The following is an 8,877-nucleotide window of genomic DNA, read 5'->3' on the forward strand; positions in this document are numbered from 1 at the left end:
ATGTATCCAGTTAGTGTTGATATTATGTAGGGTGATGTTGATATATACTACTGTGAACATTGTGCTGTGAGCATGTATCCAGTAAGTGTTGATGTTATGTAGGGTATGTGTGGTGTGATGTTGATATATACTACTGTGAACATTGTGCTGTGAGCATGTAACCAGTTAGTGTTGATATTATGTAGGGTATGTGTGGTGTGATGTTGATATATACTACTGTGAACATGTATCCAGTAAGTGTTGATATAATGTAGGGTATGTGTGATGTTGATATATACTACTGTGAACATTGTGCTGTGAGCATGTAACCAGAAAGTGTTGTTATTATGTAGGGTATGTGTGGTGTGATGTTGATATATACTACTGTGAACATGTAACCAGAAAGTGTTGTTATTATGTAGGGTATGTGTGGTGTGATGTTGATATATACTACCGTGAACATTGTGCTGTGAGCATGTAACCAGTAAGTGTTGATATTATGTAGAGTATGTGTGGTGTGATGTTGATATATACTACCGTGAACATTGTGCTGTGAGCATGTAACCAGTAAGTGTTGATATTATGTAGAGTATGTGTAGTGTGATGTTGATATATACGACCGTGAACATTGTGCTGTGAGCATGTAACCTGTAAGTGTTGTTATTATGTAGGTATGTAAGATGTGATGTTGACATATACTACTGTGAACATAGTGTTGTGAACATGTAACCAGTAAGTGTTGATATAATGTAGGGTATGTGTGGTGTGATGTTGATATATACTACTCTGAACATTGTGCTGTGAGCATGTAACCAGTAAGTGTTGATATTATGTAAGGTATGTGTGGTGTGATGTTGATATATACGACCGTGAACATTGTGCTGTGAACATATAACCAGTAAGTGTTGATATTATGTAGGGTAAATGCGGTGTGATGTGTTTTCTGGAGAAATTAATCAGTAATTCGAAGCAGTTAGTTGTTTGGATTTGTGTATTCTGTTACAAATTCTGTAATTATGTTTTTCATTATGGTTGTGAAAAGGCTTGTTTTATTTGATGTGTTAATATTTGTTTCTTGTATGGTGGAGCTGTTTTCTTGTGGATTTTATGTTTGCGTAAAGGTGTTCTTATCCTCAATGACTACACTTACAAATTATATCCTAACTCAAGCATGCCGCCTGATCTTCACGCCTCCACATAGACTGCATTTTAAAGAAGTAGCAAAAACAAATTAATAAATGTGTTTCTTTTGAATAAACCTATTTGTAAAAAGTATGTGATTTGAAAACAATTAATATTTATAGATTTGTTTTTCATTTTCAAACTGTGATACATGCATGTACACACAAAAAGTTTAAAATTTCGTTAGCTTCAGAAGTTTTCACGCAAAGATGTTGTTGTTTTGAATTAGCACAAAGCCACACAATGGACTATCAGCGTTTTGCCAACCACGGGTATCGACACCCGGTTTTTAACGTGGTTAGTCCAGAGACAAACCGCTGAGCCACTGGGAGGCAAAATCTATATTCCCCAGGTGAGGCTCGAACTCACAACCCCGGCATATCCCACAAGTACTGTCTTATAAGTACCGTGCGCTAACCAATTGCGCCACTGGGGAGTTGCGAAAGTGTTCCTAATCAAATAAGTTTCTACGCGTAGCCGCCCATAATTTTGAAATGATAGACTTGAGTTTGTTTATTTGATTTCTGAATTTCGTAAAGAGGTACACGAGGACTATTTGAGCTAGCCTTCCCTAAGTGTAAGATTACAAAGAAGCCAGCTAGTCATCACCACCCATCGCCGACTCTTGGATAACTCAGGATACGACTGGAATTCTAGCCCACGACTTGCACAGCATGCGAAGAGCGCACTCATCACCTATTCATGCCAGGTCAATAGATTAAAGACAGTTAATCAATAGTATACCAATGTCACTTTTTTTAAATTAGTGTTGTTTTAAAAAGTAATGTGTTTTGATTGAAATTAGATACGAAACTGTGTGGGGATCGGAAATTGGACGACTCCTTCTCATGACCTTTCTAATGTCTTACTTAATCACATTGTCAAGTTTGGTGCTCTTTTATCAAGAAATGTGGATACGTTTAATGAACAGATGCACACATATAGTGACGTTTATTTACATAGAAGATGAAGGTTCCAACTCACCCCTTCATTACTTTCCTCAAGTCATCGTACGTCACTGTATCAAGTTTTGTGTTTATTGATGAAGAAATGGAGAAACGTGGAAGGAAAAACTATTCAATGATAGTTATTGTTTCACTCGACAATAGTACAGTGGTACCTCGGTTTTCGAACAACTCCCTTCTCGAAAAATTCGGTTTTCGAACATATTGTTTGAGGAAAACATGTCTCGGTTCCCGAACCAAGCTGTTGTGGCCCGAACCCCCGAAATAACCCAATTGATGACCCGAACGACCCTTCGACCATTTTCGGCCCACGCCAAGCTTGCCCAAAACATTTTACCCGCAAGTATCGCTCAGTCCACACCCCCGCTAAAATCTGCTGTGAACGTTCTCGTTTTTCTTTTCCTTTTGTTGTTTTTCTAAATATTCTGATTAAATAAGCCACCATGGGGTCAAAGAAGGATGATGAAAGCAGCAAACCAAAAATAAAAGTTGTTAGATCCACAATAGAAGTGAAAAAAGATCTCATAGCAAAGTATGAGAGTGGTGCTCGCGTGTCTGATCTTGCTACACAGTTTGGTATGTTGAAGCCTACAGTCTGCACCATACTGAAAAATAAAGAGGTCATCAAAGGAGCTGATGTTGCAAAAGGAGTGATAGTGCTTATGAAGCAAAGATCACAAACAATGGAAGAGATAGAAAAACTGTTGTTGATTAGGGTAAATGAAAAACAGCTGGTGATAGCATTTTTGAGACCATCATTTGTGAGAAAGCAAAGCAGTTGCATGCTGACCTCCTGAAAAACACCCCTGGAACGAGTGCTGATACAAGTGATGTTTTTAAGGCTAGTAGGGGGTGATTTGAAAAATTTAGGAAGAGCTGTGGCATACATAGTGTGGTGAGACATGGGAAGGGTGTCAGTTCTAACAAAGACTCTGCTGATAAATTTGTTAGGGAATTTAAAGACTATGTAGAAGCTGAGGGTTTTATTCCCCAACTAGTGTGTAACTGTAATGAGACAGGCCTCTTTTGGAGGAAAATGCCAAAGAGGACCTACATCATTAAGAAGGAATAGTAACTGCCAGGACACAAGCCAGTGAAGGACAGGCTAACTCTATTGTTATGTAGTAATGCAAGTGGGGACTTAAAACTTAAGCGTTTGCTTGCGTACCATTCTAAGAACCCGAGGGTTTTTAAGAAAAATAATGTCCTAAAAAGTAAACTAAATGTCATGTGGAAGGCTAATAGTAAAGCATGGGTAACCAGGCAATGTTTTATGGAGTGGGTCCATGAAATGTTTGCCCCAAGTGTAAAGAATTACCTGACGGAAAAACAGTTGCCACTCAAGGCCCTTCTTGTGATGGACAATTCACCTGCTCACCCTCCAGGTTTGGAGGACGGGTTGGAGGAGGAGTACAGTTGCATTATGGTGAAGCTCTGGTTCCCTAACACGACTCCTCTCTTTCAGCTCATGGACCAGCAGGTCATATCGAACTTTAAGAAACTCTACACCAAAGCACTGTTTCAAAGGTGCTTTGAAGTGACCTCTGACACAGAGTTAACCCTCAGAGAGTTCTGGAAAAATCACTTTAATATCCTCCATTGCTTGAGAATCATAGACAAAGCCTGGAGGGAAGTGTCTTTGAGGACCATAAACTCAGCCTGGAAGAAATTGTGGCCAGACTCAGTAGCAGATTGAGACTTTGAAGGCTTTGAGGCCGAGTCTGTTGTCGAGGATATTGTCTCACTAGGCAAGTGTATGGGCTTGAAAGTGAGTGGTTATGATGTGGGGTAGTTGGTGGAAGACCACAACACTAAGCTCACCACGGAAGAACTCCAAGACCTTCAGAAGGAGCAGCAACAGAAGACAACTGAGGAAGTGTCTTCAGATGAGGAGGAGGATGTTCCTAGTTCACTAATCAAGGAAATGTGTGGAAAATGGGGAGAGTTACAAAGTTTTGTGGGAAAACTTTCACCCTAACAAAGCTGTAGCAAACCGCAGCATAAACCTTTTCAATGACAATGTCATATCTTACTTCAGAAACATTTTAAAATGCAGGCAGAAACAAACCTCATTATACAAGTTTTTAGAAAGGAGATATTGGTCCAGTGAGTCTCAAGCAGGTTGTAGCGTTGAAAAGAGACAGAAAAGAGAAAGAACCCCAGAAGGAGAGTTACCTGACGTTTTTATGGAAGGTAACACTCCTTCCAAACAATAATAAATCTCCTACTCTCTACGTTCGTCACCACCTTTCACTTACGCCATCAGCTCTCCTCAGCACAGGTAAAGTGCAGTTAGATATTCATTTATTGTTTTCTTTTTGTGTTTATAGTTTTTGTGGTTGACTTTATGCATGCAAGTATTATTATACATGTATAAATAAGCAATATTTTTACTTAAAATGCTTCATAATGCGTAATTTTTGGAGGTCTGTAACGGATTAATATAATTTACAGTATTTCTTAGGGGAAAGATTGATTCGGTTTTCGAACATCCTTTTGGAACAGATTAATTTCGAGAACCGAGGTACCACTGTATTTGTAAATACTTGGCTATTGTCGTTTATTGATAAAACAATGGTTTAAGCAATGTATTAAGTTATAATAATTTAAAAGTTATGCTTTTTTTTCACAGTGTCTGTGAAATTTTGTGAAGTGACATCATCAAATTGTAAGGAGCAAAAGTATGAAGTTGAAAACAGAAATTTTAAGCAAGGGTACAAGGAAAATTTTACATTCACTGTTACAGGAGGTAAATCTTTGTATATTACCTGCAACGTGTTACTCAGTCATTACAAAGCCAGTAACTTGAAACGCCACTATGAAACAAATCGGCCCGGCATGGCCAAGCGCGTTAAGGCGTGCGACTCGTAATCTGAGGGTCGCGGGTTCGCATCCGCATCGCGCCAAACATGCTCGCCCTCCCAGCCGTGGGGGCGTTATAATGTGACGGTTAATCCCACTATTCGTTGGTAAAAGAGTAGCCCAAGATTTGGCGGTGGGTGGTGATGACTAGCTGCTTCCCTCTAGTCTTACACTGCTAAATTAGGGACAGCTAGCACAGATAGCCCTCGTGTAGCTTTGTGCGAAATTCCAAAACAAACAAATGAAACAAATCACAAAAAATTTTCATCTGATTATCCACCTAAATCAGAATTACGGAAAAATAAGTTAACTGTGTTAAAATCATCATTTAATAGCCAGCAGACACTGTTTACAATGTTCACTAAGGAAGTTGATACAACGACTAAAGCTAGTTTTGTTATATCATGGAATATTGCTCGTACTAAACGCCAATATTCTGATGGTGAATTTGTTAACAAGAATATAGCTGAAGTTGCTGCAGTGTTACATCCAAATAACACAAAACTTCAGTAATTAACAGCATAACCAGTAGCTTCACGCCACACTACAGAGAGACGTATCTCCCAGATCAGTACTGAAGTCGCACGCAAAATGCAAAATGATTTAAAGAATTATCTTGCATTTAGCTTAGCCCTTGACGAATCTACAGACATACAAGACAACCCACAACTGACGGTATTTATTCGTCATGTTTCGTCTGATGTAACTGTGAAAGAAGAGATGTTGGACTTACTGGCACTAAAAAAAAAACTCGTGGTGTTGACATTAAATATGCGTTTGACAGAACCTTAACAAATGCTGATATTCCATTGGGTAAACTCGTCAATGTTGCAACAAATGAAGCACATGCAATGGTGGGGAAAAATGAAGGATTAATTGCACTTATGAAAAGAGATCCCAGCTTTACAGAGTTTCTCCCTGTTCATTGTATTCATTGTGAACACCTGACAGCCAGATACTTCAAGTATGAAGATGTTATGAAACTTGTTCGTGAAATTGTCAATTCCATATGCTTAAATGGGAAGATCCACCAACAGTTCAAAAATTTTATTGAATAACTGGAACTTGAAGATAAATCCAGTGATGTCTTTTATTTTGTATTGTGAAGTGGTTGTCAACCAGCAATGTCTTAAATAGGTTTGTGGATCCGATGTAACCTATTTTTACTTTTCTTGATGAAAAGAAAAGATTCCATTTTCAACAGGAAAATTATGAACGGATACAAGATCTAATGTTCCTTACTGATATAATGAATCATCTGTAAACTCTCAACTTGGCACTACAAGGGAAGGATAATATTGTTTCTAGTCTTACTCAGACAATTTTCAACTTTCAGAATAAAATAAGAATTTTTTTTAAAGAGACATGTTGTGAAGAAACTTCAGTTACTTTCCCAATCTCAAAAGGAGAGTAAATACACAATTTGTAGGCCTGTGATGCAATAAAACAATTCAACAGACCAAACCGTAGGGGGGATGATTATATGCACCATACCTCCACCTAAAATGAAGTGGGGATGTATCCCCTTCCCCCAGGATCTATGCCCCTGACACACACACACACACATACATATATATATATACCAAATGTTTTCAAAATCCTGGCTGATTATTACTTCAACTATATTTAGCGTACTTAATACGGAAACATCGAAGAAAAATAATCATATTTGCAGAAAGAGATATTTTAATCAGATACCACCTTACAAAATTTTAGTCTTGTCATAATATTTTTTGACACAGACATTCACACAATTATCAGGCTATTCGCTGCTAGTAGAGGTCTTGTGAGTCGTTGAAATTCTGGCTAATATGTTGTTAAAGCTGTACGAATTACCTCTGGCAGGTGTTAATTTGTAAGGATTGCACGATACTTCAACTTCACAAACTTTATTACAGAGTACAGTAATTCACAGCAGTATGTTTTGTTGAAAATTGAGATGAGTCGCACACGGACTTCCTTCAGGTCAGGATATTTTATTTCTAGAATTTGCTTCCAGAACTCAATTGTAGAATGGTACTTATGGATCATATTTAGACCCAGGTCCTCCAGTAGTTCTATTAGTTCCATTTTCCACAGTAGATGATTCTGTAACTAGTTCGAAAATTGGATAACCATCATTGATCACATCAACTATGAATGGAGGTACAAGAAAGGAGAAGCAGGGCTTCAGATTCTGCAAGTTCTCAAACCTGTGTAGAGTATTATCAAGCAGTCCTTGTAATTTATATTTAAATTCTTCCAATTTCTGGTTTTTTATTTCAATATCAAAGAATGTATTTACTCTCCTTTTGAGATTGGGAAGGATAATATTGTTTCTAATCTTACTCAGACAATTTTCAACTTTCAAAATAAAATAAGAATTTTTTTTTTAAAGAGACATGTTGTGAAGAAACTTTCTGATATTAGACAGTTCTGCAAGCCAGTTACTAGTACTACAAGTGACAATGCAGATGCAGATAATCCAACAACCTCAAACAAAGGAATAGAAACTTACCATACAGAGGAAATACCATGTTCATCAGAGGACGAGTCTGAAAATGCTTGTACAACTAATGCACATCATGAACCACCAGATAGTTGTGAAACAAGTTTGTGCAGTAACATTCAGTAATATCATTCAGACGCACAACTAATATCAGGACAGAAAGTAAAATATCAAAATATCAACTTCCAGGGCAAGTGGTTAGATGAGTTCCCATGGCTGCACTTCGACAATCAGACTCAAAAAGTCATATGCTTTTATTGTGCCAAAGCGGAAAACAGAGGCCTTTTTACAGGGAAATTGGAGAGGCCAGTGGAGTATACCTTCATACCCACCAGTTTTTGCAACTGGAAAAAGGCAAAACAGAAATTCATCGAACACCAATCCTCCTATCAGCACAGATTCGCTATATCTCCAGAAAGTTCACTTGATGTAACTCCAGTGATTGTCCAGCTACATGATGGAAAAAAGAAGCAGCAGAAAGAATGCAAAAGAAGTCTAGCTAAAATATTCAGAAGTTTACGTTTCTTACTGCGTCAAGGTTTAGCATTACGTGAATAAACTAATATGGAGGGAAACTTCCTGCAGTTAATGAAGCTCCTGGATGAGGAAGATCCTGAGTTGACGGCCTACTTGTCAAAGAAAACCACATTCACATCACCCCAGGCTCAGAATAAAATAATGGAGATGTTCAGCCATCAAATACTGAAGAACATATCACACTATGTGTAGTAAAGTAAAATCTTTGCATTAATAGTTGATGGCACTCAAGATGTTACAGGTGCCTAACAGGAAGCAATATGTGTACGATACGTAGATGAGAACCTTGATGTCCATGAGACATTTCTTGGTTTGTACAGTGTTTCCAATACACCTGGTGAAACAATATCCTCGACTATTCTTGATGTACTGACTAGACTCAATTTACCACTATCAGGATTAAGAGCACAAACCTATAATGGAGCCGCTAACATGAGTGGTGCGTACAGTGGATGCCAGGAAAAAAATAAAAGAGAAGCAACCATCTGCTTTGTTTTTTCACTGAGGAACACACAAGGCTAATTTAATAATGCAATATGCAGTTGAAGCTTGTGAATGTGTTCGAGATTCTATCCAGTAGGTACATGAACTTGGTGTCTTGCTTCAGAGTTCAAGCAAATGCAAGACAATCTTTGAAAATATTGTATCGTCAAACAGCCACAATGGTCCAGTTAAATACATCCGCCCACTGTGCCCAACACGCTGGTTGTGCCGCCTATCTGCAATTACATGTGCTAATGATCACTACAGTGACATTGTTGATTCTTTGTCTGAATTAGCAAATGAAAAATCAGATGTAGCAGTGAAAGCACGAGGTCTGCTGAACAGATTTGACAAAGGAAAGACAGTTTTAGGATTGTTGAT

The 8,877-nt window shown here is 38.1% G+C and overlaps 1 non-coding gene across 1 annotated transcript; it reads right to left on the reverse strand.

Annotated features, from left to right (window-relative positions):
- Positions 1–1,505: 1,505 nt before the first annotated feature.
- TRNAI-UAU (transfer RNA isoleucine (anticodon UAU)) lies at positions 1,506–1,597 on the reverse strand. Its single transcript is given in 2 exon segments — positions 1,506–1,541; positions 1,560–1,597. It is a non-coding gene; the product is annotated as a tRNA-Ile (tRNA).
- Between the last annotated feature and the right edge of the window lie 7,280 nt (positions 1,598–8,877).

The sequence above is a fragment of the Tachypleus tridentatus genome, chromosome 8 (genome assembly GCF_004210375.1).
Source record: "Tachypleus tridentatus isolate NWPU-2018 chromosome 8, ASM421037v1, whole genome shotgun sequence".
NCBI lineage: Eukaryota > Metazoa > Arthropoda > Merostomata > Xiphosura > Limulidae > Tachypleus > Tachypleus tridentatus.